The 14,390-nt window shown below is 39.3% G+C and overlaps 1 non-coding gene across 1 annotated transcript; it reads right to left on the reverse strand.

The window, feature by feature from the left end:
- Window positions 1-5,068: 5,068 nt before the first annotated feature.
- Window positions 5,069-5,140, reverse strand: trnap-ugg (transfer RNA proline (anticodon UGG)). The gene has a single exon. It is a non-coding gene; the product is annotated as a tRNA-Pro (tRNA).
- Between the last annotated feature and the right edge of the window lie 9,250 nt (window positions 5,141-14,390).

The raw sequence follows: 14,390 nt of genomic DNA on the forward strand, positions 1-14,390 counted from the left end.
TATCTCTAGAGGGAAGGGAATTGGAATAAAGGAGAATAAGGTTGCAACAATGAATTACAGTACAGCTCAAACTGTGACCTCGGTCATTAAATTAGAAAACTGACTCAAGTTACACTCAAGCAATAGAAAAGAAAAAAGCACTGAGGCTGAATTTATACTGGACGGCTTGATGGCAAATTCCTGTTTTTTGGCTGTATTGGTTGGTTTAAACGATCCATTTATGTTCAAATGTTGCAATATCACTTACATTAACTGGAAACCTAAAACAAATTCAGCATGAGCATAAACCTGGAACACGGGTAAATAATTACACGCCGCTACATTGGCAAAGCCAAACATACTATTTTAATCATATTGCTACACACAAACACATGGATTGCATCCATATATCAACTGATGTTTAAAGTATGATTACCATTGCATTCACACGTGATTCAAACTGGAGTATACTCAAATCTATGCAGCGGTGAGATGAGAAGTCTACAAAATTATAACTTTTAAAATACTGAATTGGGTCAGATCAACTATGTAGTTAAAAAAATTATTCTAAATTGTCTTACTCTCTTCAGTTTTTCCAATTGATACCCTGAGCAGAATTATCAAGTCTGCTTGAACAGTTTTTAGTGCCTAAAGAAAGCAAAGAATTTCTGTGATGAATTTAATCACCAAATGGAATATGGGGAAACATTATTCAGATGCCAAGAAGTCAACTCTTGGAGGATGTTTTTTCATCCACTTGTACAAACACTGAGCTTTTTAATAACTTGAGTGGATTTGTACTGAAATTTTCACAAGAAGGTATTTAATTTAATTTCCCCTCAGTTGCTGTGCAGGTGGCCTGCTCCATGTATGATCAACCTATTACATTACTTTCTTTTGCCATAGGGTGTGGCATGTTCAACCATGATGGTATTAACAGACAAAACATTTTGAAACTACTGTTTTGCATACATTGGCCTTGGAATAGGAAAAATGTCAGCATTACCCCTCATGGCCATTTTTAAGTGTATATATGATATAAGCTTATAGGACGTTTACTACCAACCGACTTACCTAACTTTTTAGGATTTTATTGAAGTGAATGCCCTGCCAACTTAATCTCAGCCCTTCACTGCATAGAGGTAAAGAACCATTCTGAGTAAGTGCTGCTATAAATCCAAACAGTAAGTTGGCCAGTAAATCAAATAGTGCAAGTTGCCAGAGTGCCTAGGTCGAAGTGTATTATTTGTGTAAATTACACTGTCACCCTCATAGGCAAAAGGGCTTGTGTTACCGCTGTTGCTGCCATATGGAAATTTGTAAGAATACATTTAAACGGACACAGATGGGCACATAGGGGAGAGACTGATTGTGACCAGAGAGAGAGAGAGAGAGACATCAAAACAGACAGACAGCGTGATAGACAGACAGATGGGGGGAGAGTCAGAAAGACAGACAGACAGCCAGAGAAGGAGAGTGGTATAGAGGGAGAGCTAGCTATCTTTGGTTAGATTCCAAGTGTGTAAAAGATCTCGTAGTTAGCTAGAAGTGAATATATCAGCTCATAAAACGTGAGAGGGAAACTGCATTGGATTCAAAAGACTTCCTTTTTGCATTTAAATCATGAGCAAATTGAGTTTCAATACAAAAGCAAATCCTCTCAAAAGTAGAACACTATGTATGTTTCATACGTTACCAAATCTTCAAGCAAGCATTGTGTACAGTGTTTGAGTCGTTGTTATAATGGTTTAAAAATGTCATTGTGCTTGTTCAACAAATGTGTCCACATTCTCCCTCCATTTGACACCTGTGTGCCTAAAGATGGACAGTTTTGTGGTTCTGAACCAGAATGAATACAGGAGCTGGTGTTAAATCGAGGTAATGAGTCTTGTTTGTAGGTGGAAAAAATTTGTAAGTTGTAACTGCCCTTCCAGAACCCATTACCTTCCATGGTAGAGGGGTGTGCATGTACCAATGATCCTCGGAGCTAAGTTGCCTGGGGCGTTATGCCACTGACAGGGTCACCCATGGCAAACAGGTCCTAGGTGACGGAGCAGACAAAGCATGGTTCATGTGACCATTAATGATGATGGTTTAAATGGACCTCATTTTTCCTCTTCCAGGTGAGGGTCACTGGGGCACCCCTCTGGAGCCGGGCCTGGAAGTGGGGCTCATTGGTGAACGCTTGGTGTCCAGGGCTGCAGGGCTAGATGGGCTGCATCCGAAATAGCAACATGGGTCCCTCTTCCAATGAGATCATCACCTGTGGGAGGGGCCAAAGTGGTTCAGGTGCCCTGTGTGAGCTTGGCAGCAGCAAAAGATAGGGACTTTGGTGGTCCGATCTCTGCCTACAGAAATTAGCTCTTGGGACATGGAATGGGGCAAGCAAGGAGCCCGAGCTAGCTAACAGCCGTTTAGAGTACACACCCTTTTTGGAGTCGTTAAAGGGTGTGCTGGCACTCCATCCTCCTGCTAGGGGACCTCAGTGCTTCTCGTCCACAACCCGGAGAGGGCACTCCACCCTTTAGGATCATGGTCTCAGATTTGGAGGTGCTGATCTTCATCCCAACCATTTCACACTTGGTTGAGTTGGAGATCATGGCTTGAAGAAGCCAACAATACCCCATCATCTACAAAAAGCAAAGATGCAATACTGAGGCCACCAAACTGGACCACCTCATTGCCTCGACTGCGCCTAGAAATTCTGTCCATAAAAATTATGAACAGAATCGGTGACAAAGGGCAGCCTTAGCGGAGTCCAACCCTCATTGATCCGACTCGCTGATGGCAATGCGGACCAAACTCGACATCGGTGGTACAGGGACAGAACTGCCCGTATCAGGGGCTCTGTAACCCATACTCCTGAAGCACACCTCACAGATCTCCCCCAGGGTCACGATCGAACGCCTTCTCAAAATCCACACAACACATGTAGACTGGTTGGGCGAACTCCCATGCACCCTCGAGGAACCTGCTAAGAGTGTAGAGCTGGTCCACACTTTACAATTTAGACATGTTTGACATATCAGTGCAAACAGTTTAACGCAATCTGTCTGACATGGGAAATTATTAGTATCAATTTGATTACTAAATAAATTCTGTCCTACGTAACCTGCTGTTATCTGTACAGCAGTGACTAAGTGTGAGCGTGACTCTTATATTCATACGTCTTTATTTCTTTTATGTTGCAGAGTGCACAGGTTCATGGGAAGGGAGCTGGGTGTGTGCAAATAACTATTTGAGGGAGGGGGCAAAAGTGACAGAGAAGATGCAGGGAGTTTTGACTGCACAATGTGGAGGGAGGAAACAGATTCTTCTTCTCTGATGTTGCTTCTTTTTGTCTCCCAAAATCAACAGCCTCATGTTTAGCCAGGAGACCGATGTTCTTAATCACACCCTGCTTGTCTTTCCTCTGGCCAACACCTGATTCATGATGTTGGCTCACTGTGGTGCAGGTAGGTTAACACAATACACTTTCACACTATTTTAGCAGATAGTTGCAAGTCCTAAGTTTCTATGCACATGGAAGCCTTTATTTTATCAATGTCAATTCTTTCTTGCTAGGACCCGAGTTGTATTTTTTTTCTCTTCATGTGTAAATCTGTTTTTGAAAGACTATAAATCACCCTTGGAATTCACTTTAGACAGTCCCACATGTGAAAACTGGAATGGAATCTTTATAGGAGGGAATAACAAGCCAGAGATACACGCACACGTGCACCTGTGCAGGAGACAGATGTGTGAATTAAAGCCCATCCAATTGCATTAAGCTGATCAGTCTGATGGCGGTGATTACCTCTGATTGGGTATCACAACATTGGCAATGGGGAGAAACAACTGTTTTCCCTGGATACACCGCGCCGCCGAGCATTCAATTGCAATTATATCCACCATATTAGCAGATTATCATACAAGCTGACCCCACCATGGATCGGAGCCAAACCAGCGCCCTGACAACTTACGAGGCAGGTGTTAAAACTCACCCCTCACGTTTCCTCCCAGGACACCGTGGCGGAGCTTCTGGCCTGCAGCTGCAGCAGTGGCTCTCAAAGTGTTAATGATGCATGGCAGAGGGGCTCCAAGAGCTTTTAGCACCTAAAAGTGATACAAAAAGTTCCCATTTCTGGTCTCGGGCATGTGAAAGAAATTGGAGTCAAAATGTCAATAACCAACTAAAAACACATCCATGTAGAATGAGCATATCATTCAATTGTTATGTTGTTAGCATGTCTAAGAATGACATTTATTGTATGTTTTCTAGAAATTAAAGTCTTTGATAGGAGAAAATACATGTCTTGGAAATTTTACACAAAACAGAGAAGAGTGCTGTTAACAACTCTGAGAATTTTGAATGATAAAACAAAATTGCCAAATCAACACAGTAAAATGGAACTTCAAAATCGTGAAAGAAAAATAGATGCCGTAGATGTGACAGCTGAATCTGCTGTACCCATGACCTCGACCAAGGGTGGACAATTTCGATTATCAGGGGCGCACACAAATGAGTCACATAAACGTGGTTCCATGCTAGTTTTACCAGCCTAGGCCTTTTGTCATGTGCGTTTTAAACTGTCCAACAGTCACATACATTCAAAGGTAAAGTTTACCGTTACAAATTCAGATAAACCGTGTCAAGGAAGTTGAGTGCGCATCTGCGATTTGCACATCGTCATTCAAACGTCACTGGACCAAACTCAGGAAGCAATCAATCCTATGGAAAATAAGCACTATTTCAAAGTCAGAGTCGATCTCAATCAAGTTAAATTGTATTTCACTGTATTTCGGGCCCGTCCGGGATTTGAAGCCGAAGCGAGAATCATACCCCTAGACCAACGAGCCACATACAAGGCTACCTGTGATTGTTTTACCAGCGTATGCCATTTTCAATTTAAACTTTCAAACAGTCCAAGTTTCATAAATTAAATTTTGAGGTTGAACATTTTATATTTGGGTAATCCTTGTTGAAGAAGTTCATCGGGGATTTGAAAACTGGACCACTCACATTGCCATTCAAACATCACTGTACAAATACAAAATGAAGGAGAAGTCACTCAATCTATACCAAGTACAGTAAATCGCACTGGCTCATGGGCTCATCCGGGATTTGAACCTGGGACCTCTCGCACCCAAAGCGAGAATCATGCCCCTAGACCAACGAGCCACATGTATATCTCGACATGACGGTTTTACCAGCGTATGCCCTTGCTATTTGCAAACAGTCTCATACATTAAATATGGAGGTTGACCATTTCATATTTGGGTTAACCATGTTGAAGAAGTTCATCTAGGATTTGAACACAGGACCATGCACATGGGCATTCAAACATTACTGGACAATTACAAACTCTGGGATGAGTCACTCAATCAATAACAAATAAGTTCAGGGACATTGTATCATGGGCACAGTCAGGATTTGAACCCGCGACCTCTCGCACCCGAAGCGAGAATCAAAACCCTTGACCAACGAGCCACATAGACATGACCCGAGGCTTGTTATTCAAGCATAAGCCCTTTTCTATTTGGATGCTTAAAGCTGTTCTGGACATTCTGAGACAGTTTCAAGTGAAGAACTTGTGAGCTGTTTTAAGAGTGCTGTAAAAGTCAAGTGAATGAGTGGTCTCTGATAACCACAGTTTGGTCTTTAGCCCAACACAATATTGTCTCAAAATTTCCCAAGTGTAAACTCTGATTTGAAAATTAATATTTCAACTGTGTTTTATTTTATGGATGGATGGATGATTGGATTTATTAAAAAGAGAAATAAATACATTGACTAGAACTTCTCTCTTGATAATCTCACTCACACATACACAGACGCATCCACACCACACACGAGTCTATTGCAACAACTGAATATTAAAAAATGCGCTTGCATGCAGTATTTTATCACTATACTAGGTTAGAAAATATAATGAGGCATTGTCGGTAATATTTTTTTTCTGTTCGGAAGCCCTCATAATGAAACTAATTATGCTTCACAGTCACTGTCAGATTAAAATAATGTATGTATTTCTACTTCGGAGCAGAGGTTCCTATCACACACCAAAATCTAATGGGGTTAAGAAAAGCAGTTAACAGTTAATTTTGTAAAATGATGAATACATTTATTCATGCATTTTATATAATACTGTGTCACAACATATTGTAGGCGGCAGGATTTGATTAGTTTGTCCCAAGACAAATGCTTGCATTGTTGCAAGTGCAAATGTGATTATTCCATCATGTGCATTATCTTCCCTTGCGTTTATAAAAATTTCTTTTTTTTATCCATTTCTTTTATCTTCATTCATCAACTGATCAACTGTGATAATAGGTAATTTTTCGATCCCCCCCCATGATACCATGTGGCTTGCCTAAAACATTCATAAGGCATCAAGAATCCAATTTTGTTTATCTGATAAAATGTAATAAACATTCCACTCAATGTTCTCCATCTGACCTTTTTTTTTTTTAACAAGAATCCATCTGTGTTTGCACCCTATGACGCCTCAGCTAGAACTCATTCTTGGCAGTTTCAAGTTTAATGCATCACAGCATCTTGACAGAGAGTTAAAAAAACTGAAATAGAGTGCTCCATCCGTGTCGCAGTTCAATATATTACATCAAACAGTAGGTAATAATCATAACTCTTATAGTGGTAAGATAGTGAAATCATTTGTTGAAAACAACACATAGCTATACAATTTCTGCATAAACTACCCTAAGCCGAACAAACTCGAGTCATTTCATGCTGATCACATCAGAACAAAGCGTAAAGCTATGAAGCTTAGGACTCGTATTCTATATTATCATTTAAAATCTTCAGCATCAACCAATTGTGTTTCAAAATAAACCCATTTCTCTGAGACTGAGATTGCTCTCTACCCAGTAGCACCACCAGAACACAAAAAAATACAGTATGTGCAGTGAAGCATTTCGGAGCATTTTATTGGGCAGAAATCCCAGTTTGGCTCTTTCAAGCCTGCTTGCCATGAATGATTTCGGCTGCCTTTATAGATGCCCATGCTGAGCTGATGTGGTCTGACATGTCTTGCCTGATAACCACCACCCAACTCACTGACATCCAAGATGGAAGTCTGGTATAGGGGGCCCCACATCTGAGCCAACATGGGTGACATGTGAAAAGAGCCAGATGCTTGAGCAGAAAGAACCATGCTATTGCTGAGCCGGACCTGCATCGTTCATATAGTGGGTGAACAGCAGGAGGAGATCTTTGGGGCAGCCAAGATCCCAGGTGATGGGCGGCCAGGACAATGTCGCAGTGGTGAGTTCATAGAAAGATGTCAGGGTTTTTTTTGTGCTTGCAGTTTACCACAGGACATGAAAGTAATTAGAGCACAGTTGAAAGGTCAAGTCTTTACGGTAAAGCGCTACTGAACTCTGCAAGGGACTGATGTACTATGGAGAGGGAGATTGACTGGTGCCCCATCAACCCTTTATATAAAAAAAGAATACTATAGAATGTGAAATTGTCTTTGTAAGCATGTCACGGCATTGGCCCGGGAGTATATTTATATTCACATTTGTGTTGGCTTGGGTCTTTGTGGAGAGTTTCAATTTTCTCCTTGTGTTTGCATGCATTATCTCCAGGAACTTTTTTTTTTTTAGGGCTTTTTCTCCACATGTATAATTGTGTTTTGGAATGTTTAAATCTCAATAGCATTGGCACTATTTAGGGAATGTGGAGACCGAGTTGGAAGTGATGCTGATGAAAGTAAAATTCAAAAGTGTGTATTTCATTTTTTTTTCAAGGCTGTATTGTGGTGAGAAAACAATCTTGGATTAAGGGGAGTAGATTTATTTGATCATCAGAATAATTGTTAGACAACTGGATTCTGGCTTCATAACATGCCTCTTTTAGTGGGGTACTGAAGAGGGCTTACAAGAAGTCACAGGTTCACATCAATGCTCTTCTATGCAAACACCTAGCCATAGGGGCAGTTCTGGCATGAATGACGCACGGCGTGGAAAGCCACAATGTCACACATATCACCCACCCTGAGCAGCTGCCCATGTTATCTGCATCAAAAATCGCCACTGCCTTTCAGAATCTTGATTATTTAACTTTCTACGACTAAAGGATGATCTCATTAGCTGTCTAGCTCACAAATAATGGAGAATTAATACAAAACTCCTGAATATATTTTGATGTTTTTGGTCTTAAAGGACTGGATCTAGAGAGTACAAGAGGTGACAAAGGTACTCCAGCTTGCATGAAAGGCTATAAAAGTATCCCATAAAATAAGATTCAAAACATTCATTTGGAACACGACTGATCAAGGAAGACCTTCTGCGCTTGCAATAATATCTGTTTAGACTATTTAAGAGAATGTTGCAGCTCACTGAAGACAAAGAGGACTAGTGCAGGTAAGTACCGGGGATAATGGTAAAGCAATAAAACGTAAGCAACCAACTTCCTGACTCCTTGGCAGAGTCAATTTACTTCTTTACATTGCCTGACCTCATCAGATATTTTTGAATTATACTCTGTCCCAATCCGCCCAATGAAATTGCTGGGGTGCCTGGCAGAAATTGAACTACCAATGTTACTATGCTATGCAGTTTTGAATGGCAAATGCCAAGTTGAAAAAAAATAATTGTTATTTGCTCGTTAGTGCTGTTGCTGTGCATTCCAAAATGTGAAATTGAACATCAAATCACACAGTGGATCTGATGAACTGTGACCACAATAATGGGGGCAGAAGAGTAACAATATAGCTTAGTCTTGTATCGCACAACTTGAGTCAGCTTGATCTTCAATGCGGAGCTGGCAAAGAAAAAGGACTAATTGCTCAATTTTATCAACAAGGCAATTACAAAAGATGCCTGAATGGAGTCTGAGCTTCACCGTGTCACTAAGAAATGAGTGAGACAGACGAATAGAGAGGAAAGAGGCTTTTTGCACTTCCATTGATTCCTTTTAGACCAGAAGCATTAGAGCCCCTGTGAAAATTGATCCTAGCCAGGAGCCTTCTTTTATATTGATAAAAGTTAACCGAGAAGCTCCCCAAAACAAGAAAACGTGAGAAAGAAAGGGCCAGAGTTTGAAGACGAAATGTTATCACTTGGAGTCAAACTCAGTCAAAACAAATATTTACAAATTTGGAAGCAGCCATTCCTGGAGTTTTATTTTTACTTCAAGGCGAGTTTCGACTGTGCTTGATAAAATGAGCCAACAGATTAGAACTCATTCTGAGTTCCTATTTTGTGAATGTTTCATTAAATAAAATTAAAGGAAAAAAATATGCGTAAATTGGATTTTGCATAAACAGTCATTATCTTTTTTTTCACTTAGTTTTTTTGTGACGAATATTGAGGAAACGAGGTATTATTCAGTTGTTTTTGTTGTTTATTTTGGAAAAAACAACACGGATTGAGTTGTAATCCAGTTTGTCATTTTGGTTTGTGGAATGAATATTGAGAAAATAAGTATTTATTTAATTGTGACTTTTTATTTATTTATTTAATTAATTAATTCCTTAAAAAAAAACAAGTCAATCAATGATACAGGGAAAATTATGCCCTGGACATGTCGGTGTCTTCTTCTTTCATTGTTACATGCTTCCACAAAATTCGTAGCCATTAAAATTCGTAGCCGTTTTGTTTTAGACTGAACATAAAAAACTGGAAGCCGACTACATTGTGGAGGACATGCTTCATCAATAAGGACAGCATGTCACCAACACTGCATGCTTGTGCTCTTTTCCTTTGAGCAAAACGTTGATTCCAATTTATTTTACAAGTTAGTCTTTTCTTGAACATTACGGTTTTAACAATACTGGTTTATATTGGCTGCTGAATATTAACAGATTAATATTTCAATTTCACCATTTCATTTTCATTTCAGTAGCAAAGTTTCCGACTGTTACCAGTATTATTTTTCCAGTATCTGAACGTACACTTGTCAAATACCCTGGCATTTTTATTGATCTAGGTAGTGTCACGTGTCATTAAATTATAAATGTCACCGACAGACACCTCCACACACACACGCACACGCCTCATAGTTGTTATCCAATTGGGTTTAGACAATCCTTTTTCTAAGTCCTGTCAAAGGCTTGATCCCTGGGGTCCTTTTGAAGCTTCAGGTACATTACTATCCAGTAATTTTTACAGTTTCGGCATGTGAAGTATATACTGTATTGCTTGGTATTTGGTCTTCTATTGGCTCCATAATTTTTCCATTATATGCTGCTATCATTTATATGATTAGTTACGCATCTCAACTTGCAACTTAAAACAATCAATCAATAATGGTGCTTTTGTTCCAACATAGCTTGCAGGCTTGGAGAATATATACAGTAAACCCAACATTGCAGATGTCATAGTTTACAGGAATGCTAGTAACAGTTAGAGAAGTCATCTCCATCGAGTGTAAGATCATCTTTAATGCTGTGGATAGAACTTGGTCGCAATATGTTGTTAGACTCCACACCTAAATTTAGCTATACCAGAATGCAAATTCAGGGCATAGTGCAGTTATGAACTTGCAAATGTATTCAAGGCCTTAGCAGTATATTTTTATGTCATTGTGTGACTATACATGCATCCATCAAATTAATTTACAGCTTTTCCTTACTAGGGCCTGAATTTTTCTTTAACCTCACAGTACAGGAGTTATCATTTCCAATCCAAAGCCGTCTCTCTGATTAATCAATTATTATTGAAGCAAATAATCCTAATTAATGCTATATATTTTTAAAAAAGCTTTTTTAATTCACATAAAAGGATATATATTATACGGACAACATGCATAATTTAGCAAGTGTACAAAAAAAATGACGAAAGTACAGTCAAATTTGCTTCTGACTTTTTCTTATAAGTTGGAAACTGATAATATCCTAACTATACATGTCCTTGAGGGAACCTTAGAAGAATTTTAAAACAAATCTGCATCTAATGTGGCAATCAGCTGGTTTTCAGCTTGCTGTTGGCTAATCAGGAACACACATCTAATTGTGAAGGCTATGTTCTCAGATATAATCAGCCACTCTTAAAATGGAGCCTGTTAAGTAAGATACTGCTTTGTAACAGAAGCGGTTAACTGTTTGATCTAGAACGCTGATATGCCACATTCCAAAACTTATTTCTACTCGTAGAGTTATATAATCTTGTAGATATTACCTGAATATGGTCGAGAATGTTATGGAAATAGTTATGGCTATATTGTCCACTTTTGTGGGCATAATATATTCCTGGTTTATTTATTTGGTTTATTAACTTTATACCAAATTTTATTTATTGACTATGGCATTTAATGAAGTAATAGTGAATAGGAATCAAACAAAGACATTTTGTATCATTTGGTTTCATGTCTCACCCTGAGAGTGTATTGACATAGTTTGCAGTAGTATAGTATAAATAGACTCTCACTTTGTCCATTTTGTTTTTATTTAGAGCATTGCCCTTGGCCTCCCAGTAGTGTCTTTCTGTAGCCGTGTTTGTAATAATAAAGTACACCAGTTATGCTTGTCAGACAGACTTTTTTCATTTGCTCTGAATAGGGTTGGAACTGGTTTCTCCTGAACTTCACAAGACCAGTCAAACCTTGGTGATACTCTTAATATGCCAGAAACTCATTTGAGCATCTCTTGTCGCTTGGCAGGTGAATATGTTGGACCTGGATGGCAGGAAGTGGCTGATAGCCAAGTGGCTTTGTGTGTGAGAAAGAAGACTCTTGAATTATAATGAAAATCCACTCTCTCTCACTCATTCTTTTTTTTCTACTTTCTGGTCCAAGGCTGGTTCTGCAAAGAATTGCAAAGCATTCATTTTGCTTACTGGGGTTTTGGTGCCGCCACCACAGCAGGGACTGTGGACATCTTCCGATCCATCTGAGAGCATACAGAGAGTTAAGGCCATCATCACATCATCACTGTCCAGATGGCATCAAGCCCTCATATCAACACTCATACTAACCGTTGCAGGGTTCTGGCTTTCCCTCATCAATAAGCGGGAGCACCGATTGACCATGCCAGCAACAGTCAGGACCCAGGATACAAAATAATAGACAAAACCCACATCCAAATTCCCTCCTGAGTCTTCCCTACTATCATCCATCAACAAAATGAATCCACTTCACGGGGTGCCTTAGCTGAATTTATGGCCAGATAGAGTTCATAATCTTGATTTCAAACTTGGTGGATTAAAATGAAAGAAAAATCTGGCTTCCCGTGAAGTGCCTATATGAATTTCATATGCCCTGATAGAGTGTCACAATAACAAGAGAGGTGGTCATAAGAAATAAGTGCAAGTGCTTGTAAAATGAAGAGCAAATTAACGACAGAATGGGACAAATCTTTAATGAAATCCAACCCCTACTTTCTTCCCAGTGTTTAAATGATCCTTGATGGCAAACGAGAAAGACATTTCAGACAAGGAAGGCTGTAACCCAGACTTTCCCGCAAAAAGGTAATTTGCTTAATGAGATTTCTAGCTGTCTAGCTTCAGTCCTCCAATCGTCAAATGCTCAATAAGGTGTGGAGTTGGTTGGAGAAATCATTCTTTGTATTTTACTATGTGAACAGCTTTAAAATCCAGCTATGATTTAATGAAAATGTTTGTGAAAAGAAGGCGTGTAATCTATTGTTGTTTACGCAATGTAACAGGATAACATATGATATAAAAGAGAAAAGTATTTCTTAAACTTACATTAAATGCTGATGAATCACGGTATGATGAAACCCTCTCTCCCTTCCTCCACCCACCCAAAAACCCCCACAAGTTCATTTGTATTGCAAACAGGTCACGTTTCTTCCAAACCTCTCTCAGGTAGATGCAAAAAGGCCAACAGGGGAATCCCCAATAAAGAAAGACCTTAAAAGTAGAAAAACAGGGGAGGTAAAAAAAAAAATGCAGCACTTTCACCAGTTTTAATTTGCCTGGAAAGACACTACGACCGTTTTCACTATGCTTTCAATCACAAAGGTGCAATAGTAGGGATTTGAATACCTGTGGCTTTCAGACAGAACACTGAAGTAAGACAGATCCTTGTCCAAAATGCATGCGGAAATTGTGCCTTACCTCGCTATTATAATTAGATGTGTGTCCACGTCATTGCGACAGCAACAATTACTTTCAACACAGAAGTAGAATGGGCATTGAGTCGCAGGTGTTAATCTTCACACTGCGCTTCACCTCTGTTACTCCTCGAAAGAGGCTTAGTATCTGTGTGTGTGGGTGCGTGTGTACGCGTTTGTGTGTGTCACCGGGACAAGATGTGACAAAGAATGGCAAATTGGGGTGAAGGCTTCCTGCTGCTTGTTCCCCATGCCAACAAAGGATCAGAGGAAAGGAAGCAACTGAGCAATGACACTTTCTCACCAACGGACTTGCTTGAGTGTGAGGAGGGACATTTCTCTATGTTTGATGTACTTTGTACAGTGACTAGGGCAAAACAACCCTATAAATGTGGAATCATATTAATAACAGAAATTTTGTAAAAAAAATTAAAAAAAATCCTAGTTTGATTCAGTTGTGTTCCAATCATGTTGATGAAAGGGCATTGTGTCCAGTTGACACACTATTCTATTTGCTGTACCATACATTCTTCCATAACACATTTTAATTTTTCCTCATTTTGGTGCACATTTTGACTTGTAAGTTTTGCCATCATTTAGAATGGCTAGACATAATTATAAGATTATTCTATTCACACATGGAGTATGCAACTAGTGATTAACCAAAAATACTGCAGTTATTTTAATTTCGTCTGTTGCCCACAATAATTCTTCATATCTACGTCCCGAGTGCTAAATATTTGCTATTTGATGCCGTTTTTATAGTTTTATGGTCATTATGAAACATTGTTTTGAGTATAGGATGCAAGTAAGCCAGGCAAAAACATATTAGCTCTGAAAGAAGAAAAAAACGTATTCAGAAGAAGAAGCAGTAAAAGAGACACCTTGATCCATTATGCATCGTATGTGTCCTCAGTATTGTACTTATATATTATATATTAATAATATTGATTGTACATGTGAAAAAATGCATATATTATTACATGTTGAAGGGTATTTTCCCATGACCCTGTGGGGTATTTAAGAGAATACTAACCGATTAAAATAAATCTGAAAAATTGTTTCCGGTAGTGAAGCTAAAGAAGTCTGTTTGAGAAGGTTGTCACGAGCCTTCTTAATTAGTTTATTAATCCTTTTTTAATCAGTCGCACTGATGCAGCTCCCGCAACAGAAAGCAGCAACATCGATGGAACTCGCTACGACAGACTTGTAGAGCACGCCAACATATTGCTGCGCATATTGAGAAGGATCTTCGCTTCCTCAGGAAATACAGTCTGCTCATTTGCTTCTTGTAAACAGCATCCATGTTGGTGCTACAATCCAGTCAATTGTTCAGATGTACTCCCAAGCATTTATACTACTGTACAGTATCAATCTCCTCTCCCTTGGTGG

The sequence above is a fragment of the Idiotropiscis lumnitzeri genome, chromosome 13 (genome assembly GCF_059441095.1).
Source record: "Idiotropiscis lumnitzeri isolate Australia: NSW breed Sydney's pygmy pipehorse chromosome 13, RoL_Ilum_1.0, whole genome shotgun sequence".
NCBI classification, from domain to species: Eukaryota; Metazoa; Chordata; class Actinopteri; order Syngnathiformes; family Syngnathidae; genus Idiotropiscis; species Idiotropiscis lumnitzeri.